Raw genomic sequence first — 15,728 nt, forward strand, 5'->3', positions numbered from 1 at the left:
TTTTGATCCCATATACAAACACGCACAACACAGACTATATTGCCAAAAGTATTCACTCATCTGCCTTCACACGCATATACACTTGAGTGACATCGCATTCTTAAACCGAAGGGTCTAATGATGTTGGCCCATCCTTTGCAGCTATAACAGCTTCAATGCTTCAGGAAAGGATTTTGACAAGGTTTAAGAGTGTTTATGGGATTTTTTAACAATTCTTCCAGAAGTGGATTTCTGAGGTCACATACTGACGTTGGACAAGGAGTCCTGGCTCACAGTCTCCACTCTAATTCATCCCAGAGGTGTTTCTGTTGAGTTGAGGTCAGGAATCTGTGCAGGTGCGAAGTCAGGTTGGAACAGGAAGGAGCCGCTGGCCAGACAGAGAAGCGTGATTCGTCTCTCCAGAGAGCACTTCTCCACTGCTCTAGGGTCCAGTGGCCTTTCCACTGTGTTCCACCACAACGCTTTGCATTGCACTTGGTGATGTAAGGCTTGGATGCATCTCCTCAGTCATGGAAACCCATTTCATGAAGCTCTCTATGCACTCAGCTACTCTTAAGCTAATCTGAAGGCCATGTGAAGTTTGGAAATTTTAGTGATTGACTCTGCAGATAGCTGGTGACCTCTGAGCACTATGCGCCTCAGGATCTGCTGACCCTGCTCTATGTTTTTATGTGGCTTCCACTTTCTTGTAATACCACTAGAACTATGGAATATTTTGTAGTGAGAAACTGGACTGGATCTGCGCAGGTGGCATCCTATCATCATACCGCACTGGAATTCACTGAGCTCCAGAGAGCGACCCATGCTTTCACAAATGTTTATAGAAACAGTCTGCATGCTGGGTTCTTGATTTTATACACCTGTGGCTGGGTAAGTGATTGGAACAATGGGTGAGTGAATACTTTTAGTATTGTAGAGTATAAAAACTGTGAATCTCAGATATTAGCTTTCTGTGCTCACTTATATACCTGTCATGCGATGAGACTCTTTCTAAGAGGCTTTGTTTATACCAACAGATGCCGTAGAAAGCATGAAGAGCTCCAGAAAGGCTGTCTGGTAAAACTCTGATAGACAGGTACTGCAAATGGTGTTTCAACAGTTTGGCTTACTAAACTTATTGCAGAGTTGATGAGTCTGCAGCTAGGCAGGCCACAGGCTGCACAATTCACCCAGAAGGATGCGCACACACATTGTTGCACATGTATTGTTGGTAACAAAATGAAAAGATTGTGCTTTTCTTGTGGAGTAGCTTCTTAGGTTAAACAGTCACTTTAGCTACCTCTATGACTTACCACCTACACCTTGAGCTCTTTTGCAGGTCACCGCATATGCAGACATCTACTAAAACAGGAAAAATAAAAACTGATATAAAAGTTGTTTTTTAAAAGTCCTAAACTCCCCACAGGCATGTTCAAACTCCAAACTCACAGATTAGTTAGTAAAAAACCTTCCAGTGCACTTTGGGACAAGGCGAGTTTGTGTTCACGTTTACTTCCACGCAGTTCACCAAGGTCGCATCAAAACCCAACAATTGGACATAAATCTTGTGGTGACTCCTTCAAACCCAACAGTGAGAGCTGCTGCTGTGATGGATTATTTAAAAGTACAACTGTCATCACTAGGTTGACCTGAGCAGCAGAAGCATGCAATAATCTCATCGCACGCCAGTGAACCGGAGGCCCATCATACAATTTTCACGTGCTTTGTCCAACCGAGCGTGCGTCATTTGTTCCAGTGATGTGGCTCCCTAAAATCCAGCGATACTGATGTCATAATCTTCCTCTGGTGGATGTGATACAAGCCAGATTTGCGCAGGCTGATGTTTGTCCACCGACTCGATAACAGAACATATTAGATTTTTTTTTTAGAAGACAAACAAATGCTCCTGCTGAGCTTATCTTTTTAATTTACTCTCTGACACTGATGAATTCTTCAGTTACCTCACCTGTTGCGATCTTGATTTAAAAAAGAAAAGCTCTGTTTTATTCAGAGGGAGAACCCCCACCCCTCACAACCAGCCTTTCCTCCACCCGCTGTATGAGCTTGTGATCAATAAAGCTCATAAGTCTTTTCCTCCAACTGAGCGAGCTTCTGCTCCCTACCCGCAGAGAATCACTGAGCGTCAGACAGACCAGACACACTCCTCCTAAAGGTGCCTCCTGTCGCATACAAATCCCGACTTCGTCTTTCCTGCTCTGCTCTGCTCCGCCAGGCTCTGCTACATGCACATTCTTCCCTCGAGGCCAGAGACAACCAGACAAGTAGATAAGATTTTAGTGAGTCCTGGCCAAGAAGAGAAGATTAATATGAGGGGATTCATATTGTTTGTACATGCTCACACGCTTATGAATATGTTGATTTGTTTGAGGCTGTACTTAATGCATGTGCTCACGTGCCGACATACAAGCTTCAATCTTTTTTTTTGTGTTCAGCAAATTGAATTAGTGCAGAAGCAGCCACTCTCGCTATTTGCCTAATGAAGGAATCAGGATTTAAATGAAGTTTAGGGCCAAAAGCCACATTATGCTCGAGAAATAAACGGCTTGACTCATCTGATTTTCAAATTTTGTGAAATGTTTTGAAATCCCTTTGATTCAGGACCTCTCCCCCTGTGCAATGTAAATCAGCTGGCGAATAAATGACTTAATGGTCTCATTAATATGGATGCACATGTCAAGCTTGGCTGTCGTCAGATGTCAACAAGATCTGAGACAGACTGGACTGCCAGTTTGGATAGCGCGGGCGGAGGGAGGCTAAGAATGTTCCTGAACAACATTATTACAAGCGATTACAGACAACATGAGAGGATCTTCAAGCTGAGCAAATATCAGAAACGCTTTTAAACACACAGATACACGTGCACGCACACCTATTCAGGAGTAAAATGCACATTGGTTCTGGACTCCAGCCCAGGCATTGGACTGTATCCCAACTGATGTCACACATGACTGCACCACTAATAGAAGCAGGAAGGTTGGGGTGTAAATGAGAAGTTGAAATAGTTGACAAAAATGAGTGGGGGCTGGGGGGGTGGAGGAGGTACTGACATTCAGGTGGGCAGGAAGCCCACAGACCATCCCTCAGGTGGGATCAGGCAAACAAGCACGTGGATGGGCTGCAGTTGAAAGCGCCATTGCCGCATACGAGTCGGAGCAGTGTTTGGTTCAAAGCCAGTGATAGAGACCTAATTGCACTTCCATTATGAGTCATGCTACCGAGTATTCATGTGCAATTAGCGAGCGGTTCAATAAACGTGTTTCTGTTTACATGCCGGCACATATTGTAGGCACGCGTGTGAGCAAATCAGCTCCAGAGACTGAACTTTGATGTGTTTCCTTGATTGTATCCTCTGGCAGATAGCAGCGCTGTGTGATTTGGGGCGCAGGGGTTAGAGTGCCTGAGTCAGCTCCGGCTTTGCTCTGGGAACAGCCACTCTCCCACTCGTTTGAAATCACAGCAACGTACAGTCCATCTCAAGAATCAAACCACCACAGGCATTTTGTAGCAAAGCGATAGCCAAAAGTTTATCTACAAGCACTGAGATGCAGAAGCTGGCTTGCACATTTTGTTTAATCTGGGGACCCCATCGGCGTTTTTTCCTGCTTGGTTGGAATAATTTTTGTAAGTCAAATGTTGTATTTAAATTTTCATTTGATACCCAGCTGTCCAAAACAATCACGAAGAACATTTCTTTAATAAATCTTCTCTGGTTGTCGTGTGTCATTAAGGAAGCCTCACTGTGCTGATGTTGTGCACATACATCATCCTAGTGCACATACTTAGTTTAGAATATTAAATACAAATGTATTGATAACATGTTCACTGTTGATTTTAGGACGTGAGGCTTTTGGGTTTTTTTTTTTCATGGTTGCATAACTGCAAGCTTTTTGTTATGCAGAAGAGTGGGGTCAGAGGTTAAGTGGACTAAATGTGTGCCAGTGATGTTTAACCATAAGCATAAAATTCTCGGGTTGTTTTTATAGCAATGGTGAACACTCAATGCATCAAAGCACGGACAGAACCATTTACCTTACAGCTCCTATGTACTACTTGCCCAGTAATACTCTTTGGAAAATTTTAAAATCTCAATACCTCTCTTATGACACCCAGATCCTCTGCTTAACCTATTTATTTATTTATGAAGACATTGTTCAGGTGGTGTTTTTTCACATAAGTTATGCCGTATGCATTACTAAACCTTTGCATCTTAGCGTAATTATAACACAATTTCCAAAATAGTTGGAATGTGTTTGTAAGATTTTTATATTTATACATATTTTTAATGATATAAATCAAGGACATTTGTGATTGATCGATTATTTCTTTGGTGCATCAAGGCGACTTCAAGCTGCTCTGGAAAACTAAGTTGCAGTATTATTTAAAGTGAGCCCCAGTAGCTTATCATCTCCAAACTGAAGGCCAAGTTCCACAGATCGGGGATGTCAACAGACTGCACACAGCCAATCTCCACTCTCCTGGGGCTAACAGGAGGCTTGCCATGACCCTTCACTGGCAGGCTCGAATCCAGATTCTGCCTGTGGGCAGTTGGATCGTAGTGTCAAAGTGTGGAGAAGACATGGAGAACAGTGTGTCGTATCGGGCAGCCCTCGTTGGGGAAGAACAAGGCATGTCATCATTGGAGGCAATCTCAAAGCAGAGAGATTCTGCAACCAGCGGCGATCCCATATCTCCACAGTCTGGGAGTGAAATCTATCCTCCAAGATAACAGCACTCGCCCCCACAGAGCGGGGTTTATCAATGACTACCTCGAGAATTTGGTGGCGTGGAGTAGATGAAATGGCTTGCCTGCAGTCCTTACCTCAACCCCACTGAACACTTGTGGGATACGCTTGGTGCTGCTGTTTATTCCAGAGTGACCAACACAACCATATTGGCTGACCTGCTACAAATGCTGGTTAAAGAATGGAATACCATCCTACATCAGTGTGTGCTGCACGAGGAAGAGTTGCCAGGCTGTTGTGGCTCTGTATGGTCCTTCTAAATGTTACTGAAGCCCCTGTTTGATAAATGAATGAATTCTGGAATTGCCAATATGACTTGTTTATTAAGACTTTAATCATCTAATCCAGTACACAACACCAAACAAGAGTCAACAGCAGAATAAGCTGTTTGGCGTTGGCAGAGAAGATCTGGCAAGTTTTTCAGGGGTGCAGCACCCATACTGAACTCTGCTGCTCATACCACAAACTTATTTTCCTTACAAATGTGGCTCCAAATAAAGAGCAAATAAGCAGACTTTCCAACTGTATAAGATTTATTGCCAAGAAACATTGTTACAACCAAAATATAATCGACCAATCACAAAGGTCCTGACTTTTTGTGCTAAGTTTATATATGTAGTAGAGTATAGTTTTAAAATTTTATGCTTAATTAATTCCAGATTGATGCAGGAATTTAGCAACTTTGTAGTTTTTGTTATTTTCTGTTTCAAATGATTTCAGAGATTGAAAATTCTGGACCGCAGGAAGACCAATTTAACACAGTGAGCCTAGTTATTGTACCGAGTGCTGAATACAGTTTGTGTTTCTGACACAGCCAAGAGTTTCTTTAAAGACATCGTATACATCACTCAAGTGTGCATCAAGGAACTTCCATACTATTGTGCATGATGGGCTTTGAACAATGTGCTGATAACAAGCAGACATAACAGCCCTAAAGCTTATCGGCTTTTAGCCTTGCCTCTTGCATACTGAGATTTCTTTGTATTATTTGCATCTTAAGCTTAGTTCATTTTATTCCTAAATTGTTGAACTTTTTGTCCAAGCAATCTTTCAGAGTGCTGAACTCCCTCCACATAATTATCAGCCTCACTGTGTCATAATTTCTTCTTGAAAAGGTGGACCTAAGTGCAGAAGCAGACCACAGTACAAGTTCAAAGGGTTTATTTCCAAAGTCCAGACCATGCAATGAAAATTTAGGAGCTCTGCCACAGGGAGGAAGAGAGGAAGCGGCAGTAGTTAGGAGCGAGTGGAAAGGCCTGTAGATATTCTTGAGCACGGGAGTCCAAAAGATTTTAGTTTGCCACTGAGGAATTTCCAAAAGGCCACAGGCAACTGGACGACACACCGAGGGACTTCTGGATCAGGAGATGTGAGCATGGGCTAAGTACTTGAAAGCAAAACAAAACATGAAGCTAAGTGAGCCTGACTTCACCACAACAATAGCTGTACAAACTGAAGGAGATGGAGCGAGAGACCCTGGTCCTTAAGTACGCAGGTATGTGATGAGATGATAGGCTGGTTTGTAACGTTCAGCGAATCCTGGCAGAGGAGAGCCAAGGAGAGAGGAAAGAGAGAAAGAAAAGGGAATGGAGGGGCTGAAGTTGAAATCAAATTATAAATGTCTGATTGTAAAATGAAATGAATGAAATTAGCAGCTAGTAATACAGAAAACTGTGTGAGGCTAATCGTCACTAACCCTTTTTATAAATATCGCTAATATGTTGGGCTACAGAGGTCTGAAAGCAGTCGTGTTAAAATAATAATAATAATAGTGATGAATAACTTGTAGTTCCACCGTGTATCAGAAGACATACAGTTTGAACATTTAAGCATAGTTAAGATACTACAGGTAAGGAGGATATGAGCGCATGCTAATCAAACTTCTATGGACACTTGCTACCAGCCAATCCGTCTTGGGGAGGAGGGGTCACCTCTATCCAGGCTTGATGGCCATTAACTGTGGTCACCCCACTGGCTGTTCTGGATGTTGCCCGAATGATCAGATTATCCAGTCCAGCTCTGGACAAAGAATTACTTTAACATCCTTAAAGTAAGAAAAAGTGAGCTTTTTGTGAGAGCGAGTACAAAGATAAATGTAAGCTGGTCACAGATGAACACACACAATACCTAAAGGCTTGCTGAAGAAGCCAGCTTTTTCCTTTGTCTCCCTTTTTGTCTGCTTTTCAGGCAGCTGTTAGATTATTGCTTATTTGCACACTTTGGGAAAATTCTAGTAGCACTAATGTCTGTTAAGATTAAAAGACAAATAAATCGGAATTTAGATTTTGTCAGAATTTGACGACGAATGGGTGTAATTGTTCTTCAGCTTTTGCCAAACTCGATCAAATCCGAACCTGCATTTGAATTCTGATTTCAACCAGTCATTCTGTCATCTGGCTGCGCCGCAGTGTTGTCAACTCTCCATTCAAAGCCTCAGAGCTGACAGTCAGGGGAGGGAAAAATTAAGCTCTCTGTGAAATAAAATCCACACGTATTGCCTGCAACGAATAAAGGCATAGTGACTGTCAGCTACTTTATTCGTTATAAATAGCGGTCCAATTAAAGCCGAAAGCTTTGTCTCACTAGAGGCTCATTTACGGTACCACTTCCAGTATCTTCCAGTATCTTGAAAAGTCATGACAGATAAGGAACATAGCATTACTGTAAAACCCCCAGCCAGTCATTGGAAAGAGAGACTTGGGGGGGGGGAACAAAAACAATTCCTGACACTGAATTGATGAATATTTTTGAAGCACAAAAACAATTTACAGGGTACTGAAATAGCAAAGTGTTCCTATCTTACTGTGTTTCCCTGTCCCTAAAGGCTCTATTTTCTTAGTCGTATGGAGATTTAAATATACTGTGATCAAACTGATAAAGCAAAGATTTTGTGAATTTTTATTTTTTTACCCGTCAAGTCGGTCATGTCCAAATACTACTGTGTATCTAATATTGTATTCACTTCCTGTCACCCTGTCTTAATAGACAGTCACGCAAACAGAAAATGTAGAGCAGAAACTTTAACCGAATCCCACGTGAAGAAACACATTCCAGCAGATGAAGTGGGAGTTGTTCTACCACCATGTATTCTCGTTAGAGTACGGCACATATATGATGTGTGTACTGCACTTACCATCTCCAGGTGCTGTCTAGACTTCAGGAGCCAAGCCAGACCAAGTGAGCAGAGTTGAATGGCCTTTCTCCTGCCGTTAACACGGCTTGTCTGCCAACATTACTGTGCATATGGTCAGTGTGTTCCCAGGCGGCCCGGCTGCGCACAGACACGCAGCACTTCAAGCTGGCATCTTTGCCTACGCAGACACGCTGGAGAAGCACACACATGCAAACTGTCTCCTTTCCTTCCGTCTGGCCCGCAATCCAATGATTCCAGCTGACAGCAGCAGACGTGTCACAGCTGGCTCCGAGACCAAACTGAACAAAGGCAGGTTAAGCCAAGTAGGTCACATGTCTCCTTGAAGGCATCGATCCTTTCTCGCCCCACAGGGAGATTCACAATTCTGTCCATATGACGTTTCTGGTTTCATTTACCTTTATGCTCCACATACTTGGTGGTATGGTATTCTATACTTATTGTAGTGCTAGCAAGTAAAGGATGTATTCTAGACTACACACACACACACACACACACACGTGTTTACATATAATAATAAAAAATTCTAAAAAAAAGAAATCAATATTTTAGGACTTTTTCCTGAAGTTGAAATGTTTGTGATTTGACTGTTCGTTTGTGTATGTATGCCATTTTTTTTGTCCACTTACATGTACGTGTCCTAACAACAATATCTTCTGGAACAAAGACAGACCTTCTTTTACAAAATATTACTTTGCAAAAGTTCCCTCAATGGAAAAAAAGGATTGGAGCACATTGATCAAATATTTAGTTTAGCAGTATAAAAAAGCCAAAGTCTTAAGAATGATAATTCACCAAAGCAAATGTACTTGACCTTTTAAAAACCTGCCTAATTCTAATAATCTGAATCTAGTTTTTAATAGAGGAAATTATAAATAGGACAATTCTGGGCATTTTATAAAATGTAGCTTTTTATCGTGCTACAAAAACCAAAGGCCCTTTTATTCTTTAGTGTTACCAAAATCACACAACCAAAAAAACAAAGAGAGTTTTTTTCGTTGTTGTTGTCCTCTTGTTTTGTCTTTTCCCTGCAGGGAAGCTAATTAACCTGCCCATTTCTTTAGCTGATGGTAATGCACCTGAACACAGCTGCATACGTCTTCCTTGCACAAGGCTTTCGTCTGTTTCTCCTCTAATGAGCTTCTTTTAAGGCTTAATAATGAGTCACTTCCAAACACAGATCTTCTTACATTCATTATTAGCATTATAATTTCTTTCAAATGTCTAAATATGAAAAAAATATAGTGAGTGTAACAGTTTCCTCTCTTCAAATGGAGTAACAGTTAAGAGTAAAGAGGCATCTTTTTTCAGTTTTTTTTGTAAAATGTGTAACATATTCCTTGCATGAATAGTTATTCTGTCATTAGACCCGAAATGAATTCTGTCTCCACTGTCACAGAAGACGTGAGCGCAGGGAGTCGGAGTTATTGAACTGCACGTCAGTGTCAGATAACAAGTGTCAAGAGGCGCTAACAAGAGGGTCTTCAGATATGAATAGGGGGGCCTTATCCTAATCTGTGCAGAAGCAACCATCCCAAAACTCATCGCTGACATGGATGCAGACGTTTGGAGGGGTAAAGAGTTCATGTGATTGTAGAAAACAGATGCATTGCAATGCAAAAGAAATGTAGTCATTAGTGAACGCTGCATTCACGTAACTCGTGCATTTTGCTACTGATAAGGTCTGATCTTTAGGTGCACTTTTTCAAACAATTACAAGATCCATTCCTTCAAAGTTCACCATCAAAGCAATGTGTTTCTATTCTTTATTTATTGGGATCTCGTTATCTATTTCTTATAGCGTTATCTATTTCTTTTTTTACGTATGTTTTTAACGTGGGCTCCCCACGTTAAAAACATACGTAAAAAAAAAACTACTATGAAAACAGTTGATGGCACGGCACTAAAAATGGATAAAAGCAAGCAAAAAAAAAATGTAGGTGTAATTGATATTATCTCCTGCTGAAAAGCAGCAGTTTGACATTGTTCGATATAGAACAAGGTATAAGTAGATGGCCAGTCCACACATGAGTTGTTGTACAATCACGACAAAGAATATTTTATCATGAAATGTACTTTAACCTTCGATATAGCAGTCTGCTTGAATTGCCGATGAGCTTACTATTAATGTAAGTCTCTCTATGAAGGGAGGGAGAATGTAATCGGCTCCACTGGTCTGTCTGTTTGTTAGAGTCTAGTGTCTACATTTTTCACGGTATCATGTTCAAATTTGTTGTGATGGTAGACGCCAATAAGAACTTGAGCTGATTTAATATTGGTGTAAATCAGGGTGAAGGTCACATCAAATGTGAAAATTATTTAAAAAAAAATGTTATATTACCCACAATTTTTTAATGGATTGACGGCAAACTTCACGACAATATACTAGGCCTTGGGGGGACATAATTGACCTTGACTTTCATTGTTAGCATCCAAGGTCAAAGTTGAACTGTTTCACGTTGCATTGTGTTGTATCAGTCTTCTAACTTCACGTTGTTTATGCTATCTGAATCAATCATTCCCATGCTGTTTGTTATGGCCGATCAGTGCCATCAGGTTTGCAGTGGTCGCGCATCTTTTACCTTTTTAAATTTCGTTACGAGACGACCGGAGGCCCCACCCGAAAAACACAGACACAAGTAACAGATGCACATGGAGAGAAAGAGCCAAAACAGGACACTTTCATCATCTCTGTCCACAGCTTTCTGCCTTTCTCTGGCCCACCCAGTTGTACACAAATACGCATCTACACGGAAGCTTTTGAATCTTTAATAGCAGGAACATCTGTGTCCTCTACCACAATGGATTGACCTCTCCCACTGGTGCCAGGGTCTGTTCAGAACCTTCTTTGTTTAGCTTAGATGAAAGGTCAGAGACTCTGTGTACATGTTCAGAGGGACTAAGCATCATCCAGAGGGGTTTGAAGAAATGGTCCAGTGGACTCTCTCTCACGCTCTCTGAAGCTCAAAAATAACTTTCTATAGGAAAAAAAAATGAGGAAAGATCTGTCATCTATGATAATTTAATATGGATTTTAATTCACTGCTCTGTTAGTAATGGGTGTCCTAGAGCAAGTCAATTAATTGATTAGTGAATTTACAGAAAAATCCAGTATTTTACATTGACGTGGCATTTAAGTTACTCAATTCACTGTTCAGCATTGCGCACTTCCAGCTGCCTCAATTGTGATTATTTTCTCGGGACAGAAAACATTATTTTTTTAGGAAATTGCTGTGCATTTAACATTTTCTGCCATTTCACAAAGCAATCAAATACTTAAGGAAATTAATTTGGAATGAAAATGACTGTTAGTCACGGCCTATTTTATAGATGCATAAATTCAGCTTGTATATCCCAGTTTCCGTTGTGCATTTCCTTATTCGAGTTTATCTGTCACTGCGGTTCCACCACAACTTTTTTTCCTCCCATACTGCTGAGTAAAACAAGCACCCCATAGCCCTCACCATCCTGGAGGGAAGAAATAACTGCTGCCCTGTTGCCCTCAAACTCCTAAAAACATTGCATCAAAGTGTGCACTGGACTTGAGCCAAACCCCCCTCAGGACCTGCTCTATGCAGGGGGGTTGTTCAGCTGTACAGGGCAAAGATAGAGATGCAGGTTACATGACATAGTCTGGCCCTTAAAGACTTTACTATTGTATTTAGGAACTTATAAAATTTAGATCACTTCCTGACCATACACATTAATAATTTACTCGCAATACCAAGTAAATACAGGGCCAGTATTGCCAATTCTTTTAACCAATAAAAGCAGTCTATGGTAGGGGAGAGCAGCGTGCCATGATTTATGAGCTGAATCATCATCAATTTACAAATCCTGACTAACCCACTTTCCGTAATTAGTTAAAACAACTAAACACATCTTTCAGCTTTCCATGTATTTTGCAATTGTTTTTTTAAAGGCCTGAAATGTTAACATGCTTGTCTCTAAAACACTGCTGTTGTTTAAATGTGTTATGGGCTCTAAATAAAATATACATCAACACAAAAAGGTTCAGACATTTTTCCTAGTGCATGTTTATTATGTATTTTTTTTTTCATTTCTCCCCCCAACTTTTTATTTAGCACAATTCAGGCGGGCCACATAGGCTACTGAAATACTGTTGATATCAGGATCGAGCTGCCTACTTCTAATCGTGATGTGTTATTGCTGTGCATGGTCAGGTCAAGCCTTGAGCAGATCATGAATGTTGAAGCCTCTAATTTCAAGTTTTCCTAATACATTGTTTTAATGAACAAATGATTCTCGTCTCTTTCAGTATGAATAATTTATGATGCACACACATTCTGAGTATTCAAACCTCCAAAATTACATTTATGTAGGTTTGCATGTGGCACTACACTTTTTATTAATCCAACCTGCAGAAAAGCAGCGCTCCTTTTTAGCCTCTTACCATCTTACATTGTGGAGCTTTTTCTGTTAAACTTATTTTTTTAGTGACAGTTGAGGTTTAGGCTAGGAATGTGGTAAGAAACATTCAGCAAATGAGTCAGCCTGCTAGGACTCAAAACAGGAAATTTGCACCTACGTGATGTACTCCATGACTCCGGCATATTCAACCAAACAGCGGGCCCACGGACAAAGGGCCCTCTTTCCCTCTGTGTGACGCTCAAGCACGGCTATCCTATGGTGAGCTGAATTCTGAGAATTCTGGCAATAAGGGGAAAAAATACACAGAACAAAAGAAAAACAGCACAAACAAACATTAAATTTGTACATACTTTGTATCCATGCTGGTTTGACACAGTTGAGCTTCTTTATGTAACTTCGAAGCCCTTGAAACCCTTTACTCCTGTATGTTTGTGGAAAAGAACTGTGGAACAGACTGAGGGCAGACTGTACATATTCTGCTTTGACACATAAAGAACACAGAGGTCATCCTCACTCTGTACTTACATCTTCAGTTTGTAGCATAGGAATGGTGTTGGGTGCTTGTGAGGTTGTGGGAGGTTGGTCATTTTTGACATGCCACTTTTAAGTGTCTGGAAATTATTCATGTTCTTAGGAAAGGTCATTTATTCGATTCTGTCCGTGTACATTGATAATTTTAGTCAGTTAAAACGATAAGAAAATAATTCACTGGTAGACGGTAATAAAACAGCGACAGACCACTGAAGATGATTCACACAGTATAGGAAATCTCTTGATGTTGCATGGGCATTAATGCAGTAAAAACATTCATCAGCTCTTTGTCATTAAACTCCTCACTTGGCTTCATTTTGTAGTAAAGAGTGATGTTGCAGCTTGTTATATGGCCCTTGTAACAGTGATGCCAAGTGAGCTTGTGAGTTACAGCGATGGATACTAGACATCAATCGGACACTCAGAAACATAAAACCTGAGCAAAGCTAAGTTTGCATGCTGAAAACTAAAAGCATGCACATGCAAATGTATCTGACACGTTTATGAAACTCCGGCTTTACGGTCCCCACACATTAATCAGGCTTCTACACCACCTGCCTGCAAAGGCCAAAAAGGGACACTGAACTCTTATTCCTATAACTACACACCAGTGTACAGCACGTTAAAGTACACTGAGCTTCTTGAACAATTGCATTGTTAGGTCTTATTTACAGTATAACTCATGCCCATGATTCTTAAGCTACTACATTCTACATGAAACCAATTTGTACATAACCTGAAAAGTTGTTTACTGCCACACTGGGCAGCAGAGATCACCAAGGACTTTGCATTCAGTTGCATTTGTATATTTTTTTCTCTGTGTTACCATCAATGTAACCATGCCATCAGCTCCATCAACCTGACAGGAGAGGGGGCTTTTGGAAAAAACTGACAATATAAAAGGGAAATGTGTGACGCATCAAAGAGTAGCAAGTTCACATGCGACTTGTGAGTTATTGTTTAAATTATTGACACAGGAAATTACAAATATAAAGCGCTAAGGAAAAGTATTTGCCCCCTTCCTGTTTCTCACACACACTCATACATATATATATGTATCTAGCTCATGGTTGAAAATAACTGTACAATCCTGTGGGACTCAAGATTCAGACAGAAATGTGATGGCTAACCAACTAGGCAGTCGTGGTGGACAAGCAGAGGAAGATGGCTGTAGTGATGGGTGGAGTGACAATATCAGAAAGAAGGATCATGAGGAGCTGGAGCTCAAACAAGGGCTGAGAGATGAGCTCGAGAAGATGTGGACGGTGATTGCAACCCCATGGCAATCAGAGCAGTGACCACCAAACTGGTGGAGTGGCTCCAGGAGATCCCAGGAACAACATCTGAGATCTCAGTCCAGAAGAGCGCAGCACAGGACCCTCATGCTCCCAGGCCTCTGGTAGATATCAAAGACTGCACGCAATATGAAGCTTGAAGGAAGAAGACTGCATGCAGGGTGAGTGGGGAATTTCTATATATCATAGATCATATCTATATATACATTCAGGCCTGGGTGTGGCTAGTGAAATTACATTTTTCCCCCACAAAAAGCAGTTAAGCACAGTTTTAGATCGCTTTTCTTCCTTAATAAACAAAATCATTTAAAAATTGCATTTTGTACTTACTCTTTGTCTAATATTAAAATTGGTTTAATGATCTGATACATGTAAATGTGACAAATATGCAAAAAAGTAAGAAATCAGGTAGGGGGCAAATACATTTTCACAGCGCTGTATATCTAATTTTGAAGATGGATGTGAAGTAGAGCACTCCTCAGCTCTATGTAACTCATGGGGCCACCAAAAATGTTTAATGTTGTGACATTTTCCAGTCGGTGGCATACCGCCGAAGTTGACAACCATCTCCTGACAACAAATATTATCTTTAGACACTTTTATTCTCGCAAAGGAAATACAGTCTGATAGATATGATTTGGTGTGCCTTTTTAACTCCTCTGGGGGGTTGCTGTGACTTTATTAGACGCTGTTATTTGCTCCCATCAACGTGTTTTCCAGGCCAAATGGATCCATTCCCCATTGGGAGCACTCCAAGCCAAGGAGGAATCTAAGCCCCCCATAATCTGCCATGTTATTGAATTAACGGCTTACGCCTGCTCTTCAGGAGTATGTCAATTATTCTCATTTCAATAACAAACTCAGTCACTTCTTTTTCAATTAAGAGTACACCTAGTGCTGAAATATGAAGGCACGGACATGTTGATTGATGTATTCTCTCTTTTTTCTGTTACACAACTATAGAGCCCCCCCTACCCAAATCTCCAAATCTGTGCTGTATAATATAGATTGAATAATTCAGTATGTTTATGCTGCATTGCTAGCAACTGCTTCAAGTGCGGCTTTGACACAAAATAACACATTTTGTGATATTAATGCGATATTCACATCTTTCATGAGCGGTGATTTCACATTTACTTCTACAAGTTCAGGTTTTCAACCGCGGATAAACAAAGCGGACGTGACCCCCCCCTCTGTCACTGACAACAGAAGCTCTTTCTACATTTTAAACCGTGAAATTGGCAGTATTGACATGGAAGTGCTTGCCAATGCACGAGATAGATCGAGAGACTCCTGAAACAACACGCCGTGTGTTATTAAAGCTGAAGGTAAAAGAGACTCGGAATATGTTGCATAAAATAACAAATGGTGCCCCATTTTGTTCAATTCGAGGGGAACAGTGGAATTGAGGGGAACAAAATGATGCATTTTTAATAGCGTGTTGCATGTATTTATTACCCATCAGGCTTAACGCTCTCTGTAAAACATGCATTTTTAAAACACTCATAGCCCGACACATACATTTAAATTTTTCAGTGTGTGCCTTTTTTGTACTTGCATTTGACGCGAATGTCATACAGCAGAACTTTGCTGGTTAGACATTGATCTTCGGCTCTG

General features: G+C 40.8%; 1 long non-coding RNA gene across 1 annotated transcript in view; it reads right to left on the minus strand.

The window, feature by feature from the left end:
* Nucleotides 1-6: 6 nt before the first annotated feature.
* Nucleotides 7-15,728, minus strand: part of LOC121812769 — a 28,275-nt gene continuing 12,553 nt past the window's right edge. The window contains exon 3 of the long non-coding RNA XR_006053306.1: nt 7-12,564. This is a non-coding gene — a long non-coding RNA (uncharacterized LOC121812769). The remainder of the gene's footprint in view (nt 12,565-15,728) is intronic.

The sequence above is a fragment of the Haplochromis burtoni genome, unplaced genomic scaffold, assembly GCF_018398535.1.
Source record: "Haplochromis burtoni strain Fernald_Lab_line unplaced genomic scaffold, NCSU_Asbu1 Contig_802, whole genome shotgun sequence".
Taxonomy (NCBI): Eukaryota; Metazoa; Chordata; class Actinopteri; order Cichliformes; family Cichlidae; genus Haplochromis; species Haplochromis burtoni.